Genomic DNA, 22,259 nt, shown 5'->3' on the forward strand with positions numbered 1-22,259 from the left:
AAAACATTACTTGGGGTCCAGATGTAGTGATGCATACTTGTAACCTTAGCACTAGGGAAACAGTCAGGAAGGAGGATGGTAAGTTCCAGACCAGTCTTGGGTATATAATGACCCTTGTCTCAAAAACACAAGAGCTGGTGATATAACTCAATTATGAGCTAACATGAACAAAGCCCTAGGTTCAATCCTTAGCTCTAGAAAAAAAAAAACCAAAAACCTATTTTTAATTGACAAATGGTAAATTTAATTAATTAATGGTAAATGCTAGCTCTAACTTCAAAGTTTTAAATTTAGTCTATTTTGACATTTATTTATTTATTTATTTGCACTGGCACTGGGACATGATTCAAGGCCTAAACAAGATTACTTAGAGTGCCAGCCTTGAATGAAAAAAGCTATCACTTGAGCTACAGTTCTAGTTCTAGGTTTTTGGTGGTTAGAAATAAAAGAGTCTCACACACTTTCCTGGCTTTGAAGCAATAACCTCAGATCTCAACCTCCTAGGTAGCTAGGATCACAAGTATGAACCACCAGCATCAGGGTCTTGTGCACTTGTTCAACTTTCATGCTTACAATCTAATTGTACAATTTGAGCCATACCTTAAGACTGGTCTATTACTGGGTAACTGGAGATGGAGCTGCACAGACTTCTCTGCCTGGGCTGGCTTTGAACCACAATCTCGAGTTGAGTGTGAGCCACCATTGAACAACTGGAGCATAGCCACTTTTTAATTTTTTTTTTTTTTTGGGTCCGGTCGTGGGGCCTGAACTATGGGCCTGGGCACTGTCCCTCAGCTCTTCAGCTCAAGGCTAGTGCTTTACCACTTGAGCCACAGCACCACTTCTGGCTTTTTTCTTTTTGCTTATGTGGTACTGAGGAATTGAACCCAGGGCCTCGAGCATGCAAGGCAAGCGCTCTACCACTGAGCCACCTTCCCAGCCCCATTTTTTAATTTTTATGCTTACATTAGTTTGTTTTTTTTCTCTTTGCGGGGAAAGGATTTCATTGTAAAATTTCCATGTTTACAATATATTTTATTCAATCTCACTCCCTCAATTCTATCCTTTCCCAAAACAATTGCAAAAGGCTTCACAGTTGTATTTTCAGTTGATATCTATTTTCACTGTATTCATCTCCTTTCATTCTTTGTGTTAGCCCAATCCTTTCCTGCTAGCACCCACCTAAGCAAACACAAATCTTCTATCTTTTTCTTTTTTCTTTTCTTTTTTGCCAGTCCTGGGGCTTGAAACCTGCCAGGCCCTGGGTGTTGGCCTTGAGCTACTTTTCCTCAAGGCTAGCACTCTACCACTTGAGCCACAACACCACTTCTGGCTTTTTTTTTAAAGTGGTACGGAGGAATTGAACCCAGGACTCCATGCATGCTAGGCAAGCACTCTACCACTAAGCCACATTCCCAGCCCCCAGATTGTTTATCTTTGTATGTATCAACTGCTTTAACTGAGGTTCTTTATGCCATTTTTCATATACTTACAAATGTATTTCAAAATAAATACCTTTAACTTCCTTTTTCTCTTACCCCTCTCTCCTTTCTTCCAAAGTCTTTAGATTCATGTTCTGGTTTACTTATATATAATGATGTATATATGTGTATATGTATACATATATATGTATACATATAACATGTCCATAAATATGTATGTCTTCAATATGAATAAAGAAACATACAATGTTTTGTTTTATGAGCTTGGCTTGTTTCACTCAGTTTGAAACCCAGACAGTTGCATCCATTTTCCTGCAAATGACATGATTTCAGTATTCTTATGTCCATAAATATGTGTGCCTACAGCATGAGTAAAAAAAAAACACAGTATTTTGGTTTTTAAACTTGGCTTATTTCACTCAATATGGTAACCCCTCCACCCCAATTGCAGCCATTTTCCTGCAAAGGACATGACTTCAGTTTTCTTTATGACTATGTAATATCTCATAGTATATATATATATAAAACATCTATCTGTTGTTGACAATTTTGGCTGATTTTATTTTTTAAGTATTGTGAACAATGCAGCAATAAAACAGACATGCTAGTGATATACTAGTAAATTGATTTTTTTCCCCTTCAGATATATGCCCAATGCTGGTTGGTATGGTGGGATCATAAAGTCTGGTTTTGGTCTCTTGATTTCCATAATGGTTGTACTAGTTTACATTCTCACCAATAGTGTATGGGATATTTTTCATCAGCATTTGTTGCTGCTTTTTGCTTGTTTGTTTGTTTTTTTGGTTGGTTATGGGGCTTGAACTCTGGGCCTGGGCACTGTCCCTCAGCTCTTCAGATCAAGGTTAGCGCTCTACCACTTGAGCCACAGCACCACTTTCAGCTTTTTCTGTTTATGTGGTGTCGAGTAATCGAACCCAGGGCCTCATGCATGTGAGGCAAGTACTCTACCACTGAGCCACCTTCCCAGCCCACCCATTATTATTTGTTTTCTTGATGGCTGCCATTCTGACTGGAATCTTGTCAGGAGCCCAAAAGGGAGTCTCTCAACATGATAGGCTTGACTATCTCACTGGAACATCTTGAGGCTGTTTACAGAATCCGGTGTTTTCATCCTGCCCCAAACAAACACCTGGTATTCTGACTGGAATCTTAGTATGGTTTTGGTTTGCATTTCCTTATGGCTAAAGACATTTCTTTATGTGTCTATTCCTATTCACATTTCTTCTTGAGAGAATTTTCTATTCAGTTTGTTTTCCCATTTATTAATTGGATTATTTATATTTCTGTTGTTTTAATATTTTAAGTTGTGTATTCTGCATATGAATTTTTTATCTGTTGTATAGCTGGTAAAGATTCTCTCTTATTCCCTGGGTTGTCATTTGATTCTGCTTTTCATTTCTTTTTGCTGTGCAGAAAGTCTTATTTGTGGTAAGCAGTAACTTAACCAAGAAATTGGAAGACTGCTACAAGGAAAACTATAAAAACTGAAATCAGAAATTAAGTAAGACTTCAGAAGATGCAAAGACTTACTATCTGCATGGATTGGCGGAATTAATATTGTGAAAATAGCCTTAATTGCCAAAAACAACTATACCTTCAATGCAATACTCATCCCAATATTATTCCTAACAGAATTAGAAAATCAGTCCAAAAATTCATATGTAGTCATAAAAGATTCTGGAAAAAAAGCACTGCTAGAGATATCAAAATACCAGATTTCATATTACATTATAGATAGTAATGAAGAAACAAAGATAGTAACAATGACCCTGCTTCTTAAACAGAAAATACAGGTTTTTCCACTAGCACTGCTCCTGCATGTTAGAATCAGGGTAATTAGAATGATATATGCTCTAGGTATTAAGTATTATACTAGATATTACTAAAGGTTGTTGATACAATAATTCAAGATTTATAATTGAAAAAAATTAAAAACTTAAATTTATTCTTTGTGGCTATTCTCTATTAACAAGAATGCCTAAAGAGTACTTGGCAAGCTACTTATAAAGGTTAAATAAAATGAATACCTACCAGGAAGAAAAGTTTTTGTTTAATCATAATAATTTAATAAGTATAATAATTTAGTAAGTAAATAATAATTTACAATGTATCTTACTACATTTGTATTAGAGAACATCTAAACTATAACAAAATTATAATTTTTGACTGTCAGCAGACATAAATTTTCTAAACTAGTCAACTTTAGAGAAAAACCTACTATATAATTAACATCTTTATATTCTATGCAAATAAACTGCATAGAAAAAATCTTATCTAAAACTAAGGCTTACCAGCTATTATGCTTTGCATGGATTACTAAATTTCCAGGCCAGAGAAGTAAGTTAATAACTTGGGAAAGAATATTGTTTATGTTCTAATGATCAATTATCAGTATCAATTATTGATATTCCTTGTTGCCAAGAGCAGAGATACTTCTTAGCCCTTTTGTAAAACAAGGAAACATCACTGACGTAACAGTGTTGTCTTGTAAAGGCAGCAGGTGACTTGGATTTGCTTTTAACTCATCCCAGAAGATGGATTCTTATTTGCTTGCTCATAAAGAGGGATGGATACTGCTAGATTTTCCATTACAGATTGTGGCCCCCAAATGAATTAATTAATACTGAGTTTAAGACCAGCCTAGGAGCTGGGTGCCAGTGGCTCACACCTGTAATCCTGGCTACTCAGGAGGCTGAAATTTGAGGATGTGGCTCAAAACCAGCCCAGGAAAGTCCAATTAACCACCAGAAAACTGGAAGTAGTGCTGTAGCTCAAATGGTAGAACACTCATCTTGAGCTGAATAGCTGAGGGACAGCACCCAGGCCCAGAGTTCTAGCCTCATGTCCGACCAAAAAACAACAAAAAACAACAACAAGAAAATGGACCAGCCTAAGATACATAGTAACAGCCTCTCATTTAAAAAAAGGGGGGGGGGGCTGGGAAGGTGGCTCAGTGGTAGAGTGCTTGTCTTGCATGCATGAGGCCCTGTGTTTGATTCCTTAGCACCACACATAAGCAGAAAAAGCCTAAGTGGTGCTGTGGCTCAAGTGGTAGAGCTCTTGCCTTGAGCTGAAGAGCTGAAGGACAGTACTCAGGCCCAGAGTTCAGGCCCCACGATGACCAACAACAACAAAAAAAGCTTTGTAAGATCAGGGAATCTCTCACTTCATTAAAAAAAATCAGTATGGAATACTACAAGTTTTTTTCATTTTTTTTTAAAATTTTATTTTATTTTATTTGAGAACATACTGTACAGAGGAGTTACAATTACATGGGCAGGATAATGTGTACATTTCTTACCAAGCATTGCAGCCTCCTCCTTTGTTTACCCTTCACATCCCCTCCCAGCCTCCCCCCTCCCCCCCATCCCAATCCTATTCCTTCCCCCCTCCCCCCCACCCCCCGCACCGACGTTGTAAAGCTCATTTTGGACATGACAACTTGTGCTTCTCATTGTTGCAACAGGTCCACCTGTATCCTTATAGAACTGGTTTTTCCCCATCTCCTCCACATGTTATACTGACATCAAATATAGTGAAAGCAGGGGTTATACTGTGGGGGAGGGACATACAAAGCAACAAAGAGATAATCTTATAAATGCGTTAGAAACACATGCATGAAAGAAAAAAACATTAAAATACACATCTAAGGGTTCATTTTCCTGACATCACATTATCTGACCTTTTCCGCTTGACTCATACATATACTAGATATTACAAATAAGGGAAACCATGGGACCTATGTTTCTTTGGGCCTGGCTTACTTCACTTAATATAATTTTTTCCAAGTTTTTCCATTTCTTAACAAATGGGGCAATGTCATTCTTTCTGATGGAGGCATAGAATTCCATTGTGTATATATACCACATTTTCTTGATCCATTCATCTACTGAGGGGCATCTGGGTTGGTTCCATATCTTAGCTATGGTAAATAATGCTGCAATAAACATAGTTGTGCTGGTAGCTTTAGTGTGGTTTTGTTTGTAAACATTTGGGTAAATGCCCAAAAGTGGGATTGCTGGGTCATAGGGGAGTTCTATGTGAAGTCTTTTGAGGAACCTCCATACTGCTTTCCAAAGTGGTTGAACAAGTTTACATTCCCACCAACAATGAAGTAAAGTTCCTTTCTGTCCACATCCCCTCCAGCATCTGTTGTTGTTAGAGTTCTTGATTTTTGCCATTCTAACTGGAGTGAGTTGATATCTCAATGTTGTTTTGATTTGCATTTCTTTTATGGCTAGGGATGTTGAACATTTCTTCATGTGTCTATTGGCCATCCTTCTTTCTTCTTCAGAGAAGTTTCTCTTTAAGTCTTTCACCCACTTATTTATTGGGCAGTTGTTTCTTTGAGGATTTGTTGTTGGGGGGTTTAATTTTTTGAGTTCCAAGTATATTTTAGATATGAGATCCTTGTCCGTTGTATGGCTAGTAAAGATCTTCTCCCAATCCGTGGGTTTTCTATTGATCTTGCTAGCTATGTCATTTGCCCTGCAGAAGCTCTGCAACTTTATGCAATCCCATTTGTCCAACCTTTCTTTGATTTGTTGTGTTTCCGGGTCTCTATTCAGAAAATTTCGGCCTGAGCCAAGGAGACCTAGGGTTTCTCCTATTCCATCCTGTAATGTTTTCAGAGTGTCTGCTTTGACTTCAAGGTCTTTGATCCATTTGGAGTTGATTCTGGTGCAGGGTGATATATAAGGATCTAGCTTAAGTTTTCTACATGTAGTTAACCAATTTTGCCAGCACCATTTACTGAGGTTGTCTTTCTTCCATTCTATTGTTTTAGCTCCCTTATCGAAGATTAGATGGCTATAGGTCTGTAGGTTCATTTCTGGGTTTTCAATTCTATTCCATTGGTCCTGAGGTCTGTTCTTATGCCAATACCAAGCTGTTTTGATTACTATGGCTTTATAGTAGAGTTTGAAGTTTGGTATTGATATTCCTCCAGCAGTGTTCTTTCCGTTGAGGAGCGTTTTTGCTATTCGGGGTCTTTTATTTTTCCATATGAATTTTTGGATTGCCTCTTCTATTTCCTTGAAGAATGAGGCTGGAATTTTGATAGGTATTGCGTTGAATTTGTAGATAACCTTGGGAAGAATTGCCATTTTCACGATGTTAATCTTTCCAATCCAGGAGCATGGGAGGTTTTGCCATTTTTTAAGTTCTGTGTTGATTTCAAGTGGTAGAGCTCTTGCCTTGAGCTGAAGAGCTGAAGGACAGTACTCAGGCCCAGAGTTCAGGCCCCACAATGACCAACAACAACAAAAAAAGCTTTGTAAGATCAGGGAATCTCTCACTTCATTAAAAAAAATCAATATGGAATACTACAAGTTTTTTTCATTATTTTTAAAATTTAGAATAAACCTGAATTGAAAAGCAGAAATCTAAGTGTTGGTATTAAAGATTAATTCTAACTCTGAAAAAGCATTTCTCTATTTGATTTTTAAGCTAAAACAACTTTAGTAAACTAACAAACTTCTTTTACAAAGAAATATGTTGGCAAAAATGACAAAACACACAAGTTTATATAAACAACATAATTATGAAAAATCACCTTAATAAGCTGAGTGCTAGTAGCTCATATATGTAATCCTAGCTACTCAGCAGGATGAGATCTGCCAATCCTGGCAGGAAAGACTGAGAGACTCTTATCTCCAATTAATCACCAAAAAGCCAGAAGTGGAGCTGTGGCTCAAGTGTTAGAGCACCAGTCTTGAGTGAAAGAGCTAAGAGGCAGTGCCCAGATCCTGAATCCAAGTCCCAGTACTGGCGTGTATGTGCACGCGCGCGCGCGCACACACACACACACACACACACACACACACACACACACTTACTTAAATATGAACTAAAATTTAGAAGGACTATAGAAAAGTTGTAACAGTCTGCATAATAGGATATAATAACTGAGTACTCTATATACTATGTCATGTCTGAATTTTAGAGTTGAAATTATTTTATTTTTTATTGATAATTTGAAAAGATCTTTACTAGCTATGCATCAGACAAGGGCCTCATTTCTAAAATATATTTAGAGCTCAAAAAGTTAAGCCCCCCCCAAATAAATCCTCAAAAACTCAACAACCCAATCAATAAATGGGCTAAAGACTTGAAAAACTTTTAAGAAGAAGTAGTAAGAATGGCCAATAGACACATGAAGAGATATTCAACATCTCTTACCATAAAAGAAATGAAAATCAAAACATCATTGAGATTCCACTTCACTCCATTATCAAGAAAACTAACAATTTGGGAAGGGATGTGAAGGGTAAACAAAGGAGGAGGCTGCAATGCTTGGTAAGAAATGTACGCATTATCCTGCCCATGTAATTGTAACTCCTCTGTACAGTATGTTCACAAATAAAATAAAATTAAATTAAAAAAAAAAAGAAAACTAACATGAACAGATGCTGTGGGGATATGTCTAAAAGGGGATGCTATCATGCTGTTGGTGGGAATATAAACTTCTTCAACCACTCTGGAAAGCAGTATGGAGGTTCCTCAAAAGACTAAATATAGAGCTTCCCTGACCCAGCAATCCTATTCCTGGGCATTTATCCAATTGACCACAAACCAGGTCACACTAAAGCCACCAGCACAACAATGTTTACTGAGCATTGTTTACCATAGCTAAGATATGGAATCAACCCAGATGCCCCTCAATAGGCGAATGGATCAAGAAAATGAGGTATATATACACAATGGAATTCTATACATCCATCAGAAAGAAGGACATTGCCCCATTTGTAAGGAAATAGAATGCCTTGGAAAAATTATATGACGCAAAGTAAGCCATACCCAAAGAAACACAGGTTGCATGTTTTCCCTCATTTGAAATAATTAGAATATGCCTGAACATCTATAAGTAAACCCAATGAATAGTTAAAAAAAAACAACAAATTACACTTGGACATGATAAATTAAACAGGACTCTAAACATTAACATAGTGAGAAGAAAGGAAGATATTCTTAGGATAGGATTATATGTATATATCATATGCATAGAATTATATGCATATGATATATGCTATGTACATATGATCATATACAATGATGCATATTGAAATGAGCTCCAAGAAATGGAAACAAGAGGTTTTTTTAATGTTACTTTTTGTGTTTTTATTTCCTGTTTTTCTCTGTTTGTTGTTGTTGTTGTTTAAATTTCTGTGCCATTTGTCTTGTATGTAAGTTTATCTGATTTGGGGATGGGAAGGGGAATGGTGGGACAAAGGGTAAACTAATTCAGCAGTGATACTCACTAGATACTATGTTGGAAATGAACTATACAACTTGGGGAGGAGGGGGATCGGGAGGAAAAAGTCTGGGAGAAGTAACACTGTTCAAAAAGAAATGTACTTCAGAGTGGTTGAACCAGCTTACATTCCCACCAACAGTATAGTAGCATTCTTTTTTGACCACATCCCCGCCAGCATCTGTTATTATTTGTTTTCTTGATAATGGCCATTCTAACTGGGGTGAGGTGGAATCTCAATGTGGTTTTGATTTGCATTTCTTTTATGGCCAACAATGTTGAACATTTCTTCATGTGTCTATTGGCCATTCTTATTTCCTCTCGATAGAAATCTCTTTATTCTATAGCCCAGTTATTGATGGGGAGGTTATTTCTTTGGGGATTTGTTATTGGGGGGGTTAATTTTTTGAGCTCTAGGTATATTTTTGATATGAGACCCTTGTCTGTTATATAGCTAGTGAAGATCTTTTCCCAATCTGTGTGCTTTCTATTGCTAGCTATTCCTTTGCCATGCAGAAGCTCTTCAGTTTAATACAATCCCATTTATCCAGACTTTCTTTGATTTGTTGTGTTTCTGGATCTTTATTTAGGAAGTTCTGGCCTGTGGAGGAGGCCTAGCATATCCCCTATCCCTTCTTGTAATATCTTCAAGGTCTCTGCTTTTATCTTGAGGTCATTGATCCATTTGGAGTTGATTCTGGCACAGGGTGATATAAAAGGACCTAACTTCAATTTTCTTCATGTGTATAGACAATTCTGCCAGCACCATTTGTTAAAGAGGCTGCCTTTCTTCTATCTAATAATTTGGGCTCCCTTATTGAAGATTAGGTGGTCAAAGGTCTGTGGGATAATGTCTGGGAAAGAAGATTGGAGGTTCCTCAAAAGACTAAACATAGAACTCCTCTATGATCCAGAAATCCTATTCCTGGGCATTTATCCAAATGATCGCAAGCAAGTCCACACTAAAGCTACCAGCACAACTCTGTGTTCACTGCTGTATTATTTACCATAGCTAAGATATGGAACCAATCCAGATGCCCCTCAATAGTTGAATGGATCAAGAAAATGTGGTATATATACACAATGGAATTTTATGCTTCTATCAGAAAGAATGGCATTGCCCCTTTTGTAAGGAAATGAAAAGAGTTAGACATAAGCCAGACCCAATGAAACACAGGCTCTAGGGTTTCCCTCATTTGTAACAATTAGTATATGCCTAGGATAGTCCTAGCAGAGAATCATAATCTCAATAACTATGCACATATGACTCTAAAAAATGATGCCAACTGAAGTAAACTCCAAGACAAGGAAACAATAGGTCTTTTTGTTGTTGTTGTTGACCTGTCTCCAATATAACTATATCTAGTTCTTTCTTCTTATTTTATTTCATTTTTCTTTTTCCATTGGTCTATCCCTGGCAATCACTGTATTTGAGTCTAGTACCCTGCATCTTGTATATACATTTATCTGATTTGGGGAAGTGAAGGGGAATAACAAAATGCTGAAACAAGGACAATGGATGACCCATTGCAAAAATGACACTCACAAGACTACTATGTCCAAAATGAACTTTTCAACTTGGGGGGGGGGTAGTTGGGGAGGAAAGGGATAGTGGAAGAAAAGCAAAGGGCTAACAATGTTTGACAAGAAATGTACCCATTATATTAGTCATGTAACTGTAACCCCTCTGTACAGTATCTCTACAATAAAAAAAGAAAGGTACTCAAAACAGGACGTAAGTAACTGTAACCCCTCTGTGTATCACCTTTACAATAAAAAATTTTTAAAAAGAAAAGAAACTTGTCCATATGATGATTACTATTGAGGCTGAATGATTTGTAAATGAACATTGTTAGAGGTAGCCAGAGATAGTAAACTATTTTCTCTGTTAGTAATTTGAACATTTTCAAGTGGCCCAGTGAAGTCCTTATCTTTGAAGTGAAAGAGTTAGTAAAAACACATTTTAAGCTCCACTTACACATTTTTACAAGTACAGTACTGTATCAATCATTTGGAAGGAAACAATGACTTATTTTCCCTTTATTACCTTTGAAAATTTAAGATTTTCATGGGGTCATTTTTATCTGAAGCAAACTAAAGCAAACAAGGCAAAAATTGGTGAGGTGAAACGTTTTAAAAATGAGAACACATGAGTTGTAAGAGAGCATTTTCACCATTTCTGTACATGTATACAATATATCCCAGTCAACCTCAGCCTTCTCACTTTCTCCCATCCTAGTCCCTCCTTCTTAAAACAATTTCAACAGATTTCACTGTTGTATTTTTATACATGCAAATAAACTACTAGCACTCCCCTCGCCCACCTGTGCCCACATCCCAGTATTTTTCTTCCCTATCATTCTTTTTTGTTTGTTTTAGTGTGTGTGTTAATTGCACCATGTAGTTTCACTATGGTATTTCAGATGGGCATATTGTTTTGCTGAGAAAATCCCTTTCCATGTATATAATCGAGATAAATGTGACAAGAGATGAATGTGGAATCTAGTTTTCATTAGGGAGAAAAAAGGAAGAGAAAATTAATTTTTTAGTTTACTGTAATTGGTTTAGTTAGGGCTGCCTTAACAAAACAAGCCAGTCTGGGTGGCTTAATCAGAAGCAACTTATCTCAATTCTGGGGTCTGGAAATCCCAGATGAAGGTGTCATATGTCGGCTTCTTGGCAGAACCTTCTCCTTGGTTTGCAGACAGCTTGTTGCTTATTGTGTCTTCATGTGGTGCAATTGTAGTTTTTAACATAACAGAAACTAAACTTTGAAAAACTAGAATTTTAACAGAAAAAAGTTGAATATTGTCATAAAAAATTGTCATTTGAAAGAAATATATGTAAATGTATGTAACTGGAGAGTGAGATAAACCCAGCCAAGAAAAACAGCCAAATTCATATATTTTGTGGAATCTAGACCTGAAAGATACATATACATGTATGCAAAATATAAACATGACTAACTGGGATTGTTTGGGGAGATGAATAGTAGAAAACAAAAGAAAATGATGGAGGATAAATAATACCAAAATACAGAGCATCTATGAATGAAGATGGCATAAAGAAACTCACTGAAAACTGTTGAATCATAGACTGGTGGTATCAGTAGGAGTAAGGAAGGCCAACAGAAAGGGTGACTGAGGATGAATACAACCCAAGTACCTTCCTGTATACATATACACACACACATACATATGTGTGTGTGTATATGTATATACATATATATGTATATATATATCAATGAAACTTGTTGAAATTGTTTTAAGAAGGGAGGGTCATAAGGAGAATGAGAGGGGTGGAAGTTGATGGAGTTCTTTATACACATGTATGGAAATGCCACAATGGAATCCCTTTATACAACTCACATATGCTAACAAAATTTTTAAGTTGCTGAGTGCTGGTGGCTCACACCTATAATCCTAGCTACTCAGGAGGCTAACATTTGAGGATCATGGTTTGAAGACTCTTACCTCCAATTAACCACCAAAAAGCCAGAAGTAGAGCTGTGTCTCAAGTGGTAGAGCGCTAGTTTTGAGCAAAATAATAAAGCTCTGAGACAATGTGTAGGCCCCAAGTTCAAGCCCCAGGTTCAGCATGCATGCATGCATACACACACACACACACACACACACACACACACACACACACACACACACACACACACACACACACACACACACACACACACACACACACACACACACACACACACACACAATGTTAAAGTAAAAAAATGTGTTTTGAGCTTAGAGTTATAGCACATATTTTTAATCCCAGATACTCAGGAAATGGACACAGAAGGATCATGAATTTGAGACTAGCCCAGGCTGAGACCGTATCTCAAAAATTATTAAAAAGCTGGGAGTGCCAGTGGCTCGCACCTATAATCCTAGTTACTCAGGACTACTGAGGACTGCAGTTCAAAGCCAGCCTGGGCAGAAAATCCATAAAACTCTTATTTCTAAAGCCAGAAATGGTGCTGTGGCTCAAAGTGGCAGAGCACTAGCCTTGGGAATAAAAGCTCAAGGACAGTGTCCAGGCATTAAGTTCAAGCCCCAGGTTGGGCACCATAAAAAGGCTGGAGGCTTGATTCAAATGACTGAACACTTGCCAGTAGGAGGCTCTGGGTTTAATCCCTAATACCAAAAGAAAAAAGTATTTTTAAATTCTAACTTGTATCAGAAAAATTATTATTTATATAGTAACTAAATGCATTTTTATAATAAAGGAGGAAGTTAATGTATATAAAAGTGCTAAATGAATTTTCAGGTAAGCAGTGAAGTACTTAAATGTTGCAACAATGATTTCAGAACATAAGTTTGAAAATTTTAATAAAATAGAATGTACTTATCATCCTATAAATGGCCATAAATATTAACCAAAGATATTAACAAATAAACATGAGGTTCACACTTTTACATTATTTTTTTCTTTTACTTTTTTTTTTTTTTTTGCCTGTCCTGGGTCTTGAACTCTGGGCATGGGCTCTGTTCCTGAGCTTGTTTTTGCTCCAGGCTAGAGTTCTATCACTTGAGCCACAGTGCCACTTCTGGATTTTTCTGAGTAGTTTATTGGAGATAATTCTCACAGGCTTTCTGGCCTGGCCTAGCCTTGAACTGTGATCTTCAGATCTTAGCCTTATAAGTAGCTAGGAATATAGGCATGAGCCACCGGTGCCCAGCTTATTTTTACTTTCTTAATGGGCCTTGAGATTTTCTGGATGCTTAAGGTTTGATCACAACCATCTCTAAAGGCCCATGTTGGTCTCCAGACCACAGGAAGTAGTCACTGGGGACTGATTATCTTTGCTTCCTAGCTACCATGAGGTGAACAGGTTTCTTTCCACTGTGTACTCCCAAATCAACAGGGTACTAGCTGTTTTAGTTCAGCAACGATGGACTAACCTCTGAATCATGAATCAACATAATCTTTCCTCAAGTTGATTATATTAGGTATTTTTATTTCCCAGTGTCAGAAAGCCCCAGGGAACACAGAATAATAACCAAAATTTAAAAATTCTTTTTATAAAAGCAGAAAAATAGTAAAGATATTGTTAAAAGCAACATTGTATATTACTATTTTTTTTTTTTACCCTGAAATAGGAAAACTAAACCACTCTTAGTATATGAGCCAGGAAACATAGACCACATTTTTTTTTTTTTTTTGCCAGTCCCAGGGTTTGAACTCAGGGCCTGGGTGCTGTCCCTGAGCTTCTTTTGCTCAAGGCTAACACCTACCACTTGAGCCACAGAGCCACTTCTGGCTTTTTCTGTTTATGTGGTACTGAGGAATCGAACCCAGGGCTTCATGCATGCTAGGCATGCACTTTACCACTAAACTACATTCCCAGCCCTAGACCACATTTTTTTAAAAAAACTTTTTTAATGTTTAAAGTTAGATTTTTTTCCATTAGAAGTACAAAATACATATTTATATAGGGACCACCCTTACTCATAGCAATTTGTAGGAGTGGCAGGAATGACTGCACTGCCTTATAACCTTGATAGTAAAAAATACTTACTAACCTATCAGCTTCCAGGGAAATTTTTTTCATACTGGGTTGTTTCATGAGTGCAAAGGGCTCAATATAAATAAATATTCCATCTTATCTTCACAGCACATCATTTCAGAACTATATATACTGAGATTAAACCAAACAAAAAAGAAACTCTAAAATCTCTAAAAAGAAACAGTATCTCCTTTTAAGCTTCTTAGTCTTGCATCTTTGAATGTCTTATAGTACTTAATTCCCAAACTTACAGTAGTCATTTCTATACAGAAATAACTATACAACAAACATACACATATTTGTTAGCAACTACAAAGAGAAAATGTCAGTGCTGTCATGAATATGAAAGCTGAACATTAATGAAAACTCAGTATGCTGTAGTGGAAAGCAAAGCTAAAGCTATTTTTAACCTTTTCAGGCCAACAACTACTTTGAGAATCTCTTGGAAGCTACGAGCTTCCTTTGGAAAATTATACATTTTAAAATTTTGAATATAATCCTGGGAATCTTCTGAAGCCATAAAGTGGGCCAAGGATTTTAGTTAACAATGGTTGACATGTGAAATATTAATGTGACCTTTTCAATGGAAGAGAATATAGCTCAAAAGAGGGCACTAAGGTTTAAATTTTTATCAGATCAGTCAGAATACTCTCCGGCTAAAAAAATAAACAAGAGCAGAGCAACTACCCCCCACCACCCACAAGGAAACTGTTGGTTCATTCACCTTTTTTTTTTTAGGTCCAGTTGTGGGGCCTGAACTCTGAGCCTGGGTGCTGTCCCTCAGCTCTTCAGCTCAAGGCTAGCGCTCTACCACTTGAGCCACAGCGCCACTTCCGGCTTTTTTCTTTTTGCTTATGTGGTGCTGAGGAATCAACCCAGGGCCTCAGGCATGCACGGCAAGTGCTCTACCACTGAGCCACCTTCCCAGCCCCTTCATTTACTTTTGTAATGAACCAAAAGTTTCATTTAGGGATTCCTCACTCACACAAAACCCTATCCAAACATGCAAATCCCTCAGCCAGGTTTCTAGCCTCATTCTTTCCTAAACGGACAATTAAAGAATAGTTTACTTTGGAAGAAAGCTGAAACAAGAAAAAGAAAATTAAAAGAAGAAAAGATCTTAAAACAAAGAGATGTTAACCAGTGTGGGCAGGAGGACACTAAATAGTTCCACCACCAATAAAACTTCCAGTAAGGATCTTCAGACATGGTTCAAGTGGTAGATCTCCTACGTAGAAAGTACAAGGCCCCAAGTTCCATATGGGCCCTTCATTTAAAAAAAAAAAAAAAAGTAAGCACACAGATGGTTAAGAAAATACGCCAAGGCAAGTACACAGTGTTAGTACTGTCATAAAAAATTTCCATGCAATAAACTGCAAAAATTTAAAAATCCAACAGAAAGAATTCAAACACAAAGACAAGGATATTTCCAGACTGTAGAATAATAAAGTGAAACAGGATCAAAGAAGATCTAATAGATGACTATTTAGAAAAGAGAAACAATCTAAAAATGAAATAAAGAAAATAATCCCATTGAGAATAGACATGAACACATTTAGAAAAGGGGAAGATATACATGTTCATAAATTAAAAGATAATATTAGGCTAGATGGCTCATGCTGAAATCCTAGCTAATCAGGAGTGTGAGATCTAAAGATCAGCATTTGAACCCAGCCCAGGTAAGAAAGTCTGTGAGGTTCATATCTACAATTAACTACCAAGAAAGTCAGAAGTAGAGCTATGGATCAGGTGGTAGAGCTTCAGCCTTGAGGAAAACAACAACAACAACAAAAAAAAACATAAAAAAAATACTCAAGGACAAAGTCTAGGTCCAGCATTCAAGACCCAGGACCAGTAAAACAACAAAACAACAACAATAACAACAACAACAAAAACTGATAAGGCTGGAGTCAAGGCTCCAGCATCCTGCTTGGCAGTCACAAAGCCCTGAGTTCAATACCAATATTGGAAAGAAGAAAATAAGAAAAGGACTTAATATTAAGACAGCAATACTCCCTAACTTGATCTACAGATTCAACATAGTCCCTATAAAAACATGAGCAGTTAAGTCATAACCTGTGAAAAAAAGGATTCATCCAATGTATTTCATTGAAAGTGAAAACTTCTACTTTGTAGATGATGTCTGGAAAATAAGACAATAAACCATAAACTAGGATAAATATTTGTAAAAAACTTACCTGACAAAAGATTGCTACTCAAGACATAAGAACTCTCAAATATCAACAATAATAATAAACATTCTGATTAGACAATAGGCCAAAGGGCAGAAAAGACACATCACCAAAAAAGACACATATATTGCAAACATGCACACACACATACACACACACACACACACACACACACACACACACACACACACACACACACACACACACACACACACACCAACATACAAATTCAGTGTACCTACCATGGAATTGAGAAATATAAGGGAAAGTGTGGGTCAAAAAGGGGAGATGTTGAAGTGGTGACACAGATCAAGTTGCATTATATACACAAACTGCTTTGTTAAATTCCAAAAAATTTAATACATAATCTAAAGTTAAGATAAGGGGGGGGGAGGATGGGAAGGGATGGGAAGGGTAAACAAAGGAGGAGGCTACAATGCTTGATAAGAAATGTACTCACTATCTTGCCCATGTAATTGTAACCTCTCTGTACAGTATTTTCATAATAAAAAAAAAAGATAGGCAAAGGAAGGGGTGGGTTGGAGAGGTGGATAAGAATGTTGAAAGGGGTAATGCAGTGTTTTCATAAGCTGCTTCTGTGAATGTGAAACTTCTTAAAGATAATAAAAATATTTCTTAAAATATACACACACACAAAAAAATGCCGGGCACCTGTGACTCATACCTGTAACCCTAGCTACTCAGGAGGCAGGGATCTGAGGATTGCAGTTCAAAGCCAGCCCAAGCAGAAAAGTTCCTGTAAGACTCTTATCTCCAATTATCACTCAAAAACCAGAAGTGGCGCTGTGGCTCAAGTGATAGAGTACTAGCCTTGAGCACAAAGAGGCTCAGGGACAGTGCCCAGGCACTGAGTTCAAGCCCTACAACTGACAATTAAAAACATACATTCAAAAAGATGTTCCATATCATATGCAATTTAGAGAACAGCAAATTACATACACACACACACACACACACACACACACACACACACACACACACACACACGCCACAGGAAACTGAACCCAGGGCCTTGTGTTATACTAAGTAAATGCTCTTAGTACTGAACTATATCCTAGCTCAGGAAATTGCAAATTAAAAAAATAATAAAATACCTAAAAAAGCCTAAAAAAAAAGGTAATACTGGTGGAGCTGGAGGCAAGGCTTCAGCAGTATTTTAATGCTGTGTGTGGAGTAATAAGAACTCTGTAAGAACATAAAACTGGAACAGCCACTTTGAAAGACAGTTTGGAAATTTCTTACAAAAGCAAATATAGTCCTACCATAGCAACTATACTCTGTAGTATTACCAGAGGAAGTAAAAAAAAACCCACATGCATACATTTTTTTAGTTTTACTCAGAACTATCAAATCTTAAAAATATTGAAGATGTCTAAATAGATAAACGATTTATGGCATTCATGGTGTTAATGAATGATGAAAGACCAAGTCATGAAAAACAGAGAGAAAATAAATCAATATTGCTGAAAGAAACCAATCTGAAAAGGCTATAATCTATAAGATTCCAATTTTATGGTATTTTGGAAAAGGTGAAATTATAGACAACAAAAATTATTAGGGATTGCTAGGGGTTTAGAGAGAGGTAGGGAGGAATGAATAGGTTGAGTCCAGGAAAATTTCATGGAAATGTAACTCCTCTGGACAGTAGTACAAATGTGGATACATACATTTGCCAAAATTCATAGTTAATATTGCTGGACTGGTGGTTCGTGCCTGTAATCCTAGCTACTCAGGAGACTGAGATCTGAGGATCACGATTCTGAGCAGGAAAGTTGTTAGCCCAATAGCCTCCTCTCTCATAGCTTAGCATACTCTTTCCCTAGGCAACAGTAGTAGAGGTAGTAAATAATTAGCTTCTACTCCCACCCCCTTATCTTGAGAGGGCACTCCTTTGGGACAGCTATAACCATATGAGGCAGCAAGATCTCCACATCTTCACAGGTCATATGGGTCACCTGAGAGGGCACTCCTTTGGGGCAGCTATAACCATATAAGGCAGAAAGATCTTCCAAGCCCCAAGGTTATAAAAGGTCATGTGAGATAGCCAGCACTTCTCCCTTGTGAGAAGGGGTCTTGCTGGTCCCCTTGTTGGCAATAAATCTTTACTTTGTTCTTTGTACCTGGATGTCCGCAGTAGTTTTCTGGCAAAGTCTAATTTACTCTAACGCAAGTCCATGAGACTCTTCAGTTAATCACATAAAAAACTGGAAGTGGCAAGTGGTAGAGTGGGTCAAATGGTAAAGTGCTAGACTTGAGAAAAAAGGGGCTCAGGGACAGCACCCAGGCCCAGAGTTCAAACTCTAGGACTGGCAAAAAAATAAAAATAAGATAGCCTCTTCAGTAAATGGTGCTGGCAAACTGGTTAAACACCTGTAGAAAACTAAAGCTAGATCCCCATATATCACCCTGCACCAGAATTAACTCCAAATGGATCAAAGACCTTGCAGTCAAAGCAGACACCCTGAAAACACTACAGGAGTGGACAGGAGAAACTCTAGAGCTCCTTGGCACAGGCCAAAATTTTCTTAATAAAGACCCAGAAACACAACAAATCAAAGAAAGGTTGGGCAAATGGGATTGCATGAAACTGCAGAGCTTCTGCATGGCAAAGGACATAGATCAATAGAAAGCCCATGGATTGGGAGAAGATCTTCACTAGCCATACAACAGACAAGGGTCTCATAGCTAAAATATACTTAGAACTCAAAAAATTAAATCCCTCAAAAACAAATCCTCAAGGAAACAAACACCCCATTATTAATAAGTGGGCTAAAGACTTAAAGAGAGACTTCTCTGAAGAGGAAATAAGTATGACCAATAGACACATGAAGAAATGCTCAACTCGTCTAGCAATAAAAGAAATGCAAATCAAAACTACATTGAGATTCCACCTCACCCCAGTTTGAATGGCTATAATCAAGAAATCTAATACCAACAGATGCTGGAGGAGATGTGGCCAATAGGGAACCCTACTGAATGCAAACTTTTTCAACCACTTTGGAAAGCAATATGGAGGTTCCTCAAAAGACTACACATAGACCTCCCCTATAACACAGCAATCCCACTTTTAGACATTTATCCAAACGATCCCAAACAAGGACATACTAAAGCTACCAGCACAACTATGTTTATCGCAGCATTATTCAACATAGCTAATATATGGAACCAACCCAGATGCCTCTCAATAGATGAATGGATCAAGAAAATGTGCTATACATATACAATGGAATGACACCGCCCCATTTGTTAGGAAATGGAAAGACTTGGAAAAAATTATATTAAGTGAAGGTAGCCAGACTCAAAGAAACATAGTTCTTGGGGGGAGGAGGCGCAGGGGGGCAGAGAGGGGGAGATGGGAAGGGATGGGAAGGGGAAACAAAGGAGGAGGCAACAATGCTTGATAAGAAATGTACTCATTACCTTGTCCATGTAATTGTAACCCCTCTGTATGGTATTTTCACAATAAAAAAAAAAAAGAAAAAGAAAAAAGAAACATAGGTCTTTTGGTTTTCCTTATCTGCAATAACTAGTATATTAGTCTAGGACAAGCAGAAGAGGTCAAAAGCTATGTACATATGACCATATAACCTGATGCTAAACTAAATGAACCCCAAGATAGGGACAAAAGAAGTTTTATCTTTGTTGCTATTCTTTTTAATGTACTTATAATGTACTATGTGATTTTTTTTTTGTTTCTTTGTTCTTCACCCATGGTACAACCCCTGTTTTCACTGCATTTGATTCCAGTGCCCTGTATCTTGTATATACATTTTTCTAATTTGGGGAGGGGAAGGGAAATAACAAAATGATTGTAAGAATGAATGTACAAGACTGCTGAAAATAAACTTTACAACTTTGGGGGGGTGGGAAGGGAGGGAGGAGTTGGGGATGTAGGGAGGAAAGGGATGGTAGGAGGAAAATAAAGGAGGGGGTAACAATGCTTGATAGGAAATGGACTCATTACCTTGCTCATGTAACTGTAACCCCTCTGTACAGTATCTTTAGGATAAATATATATATATATATATATAAAGAACAAAAAATGAAAATAATAAAAATTATAATAAAAGGTATAACTTATATTTTAATGGTCAGAGTTCTAGTAAGAAAGACTTTCACATGTATACATACATATATTATGAATATACATACATTTTTTTTGTCAGTCTGGCTCAAAATTGACTCACCCCTAAAGACTTAGAACAATAATGAAAGGATCCACATAGGGACTCAACAGTGAACATTTCACAATGTAACTAGGCTAGTTATCTTTCCAACAATTTCACATTTTAATAAACTTACTTTTTTTTCAAGTTCTTCAGACCTGCACAGAACTATAAAGAAATTGATATGACTCATTATATAGCCAGTTAAGATGTGGCAGACAATGCCACATCCCCATAACAGGTGGGGTCCATGTGCCCTCTAACTGTATCCAGGTGGTCCTATGACACATAGGACAACCTAAGTTGGAAGTAATGACATGAACTCTAAAGTGAGTCTGTCAAAAGTAATTCAGCTTACCTACAGCTCTAGCTACTCAAGAGGTAGAGGTAGGAGGACCATAAACTCGGGCCAGTCCAGGCAAAAGGAAGAGACTAAAATCAAGCTAAAGCAAAAAGGGCTCGGAGTCTGGTTCAAGTAGCAGAATGTTTTGGGCAGGGCTGAGTTCAAACCCCAGTATTGCCCAAAACAAACACCACCACCACAAACAAACATGGAAAAACAGATTTCCTAGCTGTCACGTGGGAACCTTGGGAACTCAAGAGCCAAAATGTAAGAAATCTAGCTTGTCTGAAGTTACCTTATTGGAGAAATCATACAGATGGGTTAGAGGGAAGAGAGGAAAAGGGAGAAGGAAAAGAGAGAAAGGAAAGAAAGGAGCCAGCAGAGTCAATTCCCATTCATATACACAGAGTAAGAAAGAAGAACAGATAAGAATGAGAGAAAAGAAGAGTGGCAGGGACAGGTATGCCTCACGAATCTTCTTAGCTCAGGTATTAGATTCACCAGTGAGCCTTCAGATTGTCAAAGTCTGGCACAGTAGCCACTAGTCACGTGTAATTGTTGAAATTTTAAAAAAGTAAAATTGAACACATTTTAAAATCCTATTTCAATCACATTTCAAGTGCTCAGTGCTAACTTGTAGCTAGTTTCTACTGAATTGGACAGGGCATGAAGATCTTTTCCATCATCACAGAAAGTTTTAACAGATAACTCCAGTCCTAGCCTCCAACCCACCCTAACTAATTCTATATGGTATATACATGATCAATCCCACTGAGGCCTGCTCAAATGGCAAATTTGTGAGCAAAATAAATGTTTTTAGTCACTGATGTGGGGGTGGATGGTAGGTTGTAAGAAGAGCACAAGGAAACTAAAGTTGAGAATATAAAGTAATTTGCTAGAGCTCTGGAGTCCACAACACCAGCTAAATAATGCAACTCATCACATTTCACTTCAACATCTAATAGTTTTTGTGAATAAATGAACAAGAAAAGCCTCAAAATTCAAGCTCTTAATAAAATTGAAAGAGTTTGATATTTTCTGGCCCTAGTATGAAGCACCAATGGGAACTCAAAGTGTCAACCTCCATGAATCAGTGACAAAAAATTTCTAGATTTTTACATTAGGTAAAATTTCATATGGCTTCCATCTAGTTTTTACACTGAAAATTCTTTACATATTTTGTGAGTCTTAAATATTTTCAAACTACAAAGGTTTTTTTTTCTTTTACTCTTTCCTCTTCTTTTTTTCTTTCTACCAAAAAAAATTGGACAGAAGTTTCTATTAACCTTAAAGGCTTCTCTGAAATCTTC

General features: G+C 37.2%; 1 protein-coding gene across 2 annotated transcripts in view; it reads right to left on the bottom strand.

The window, feature by feature from the left end:
• Twsg1 (twisted gastrulation BMP signaling modulator 1) overlaps window positions 1-22,259 on the bottom strand; it is a 51,849-nt gene that overhangs the window by 24,134 nt on the left and 5,456 nt on the right. The gene's annotated exons all lie outside the window — the stretch shown is intronic.

Source organism: Dipodomys merriami, unplaced genomic scaffold (assembly GCF_024711535.1).
Source record: "Dipodomys merriami isolate MVZ:Mamm:240054 unplaced genomic scaffold, mDipMer1.0.p SCAF_2, whole genome shotgun sequence".
Classification (NCBI taxonomy): Eukaryota; Metazoa; Chordata; class Mammalia; order Rodentia; family Heteromyidae; genus Dipodomys; species Dipodomys merriami.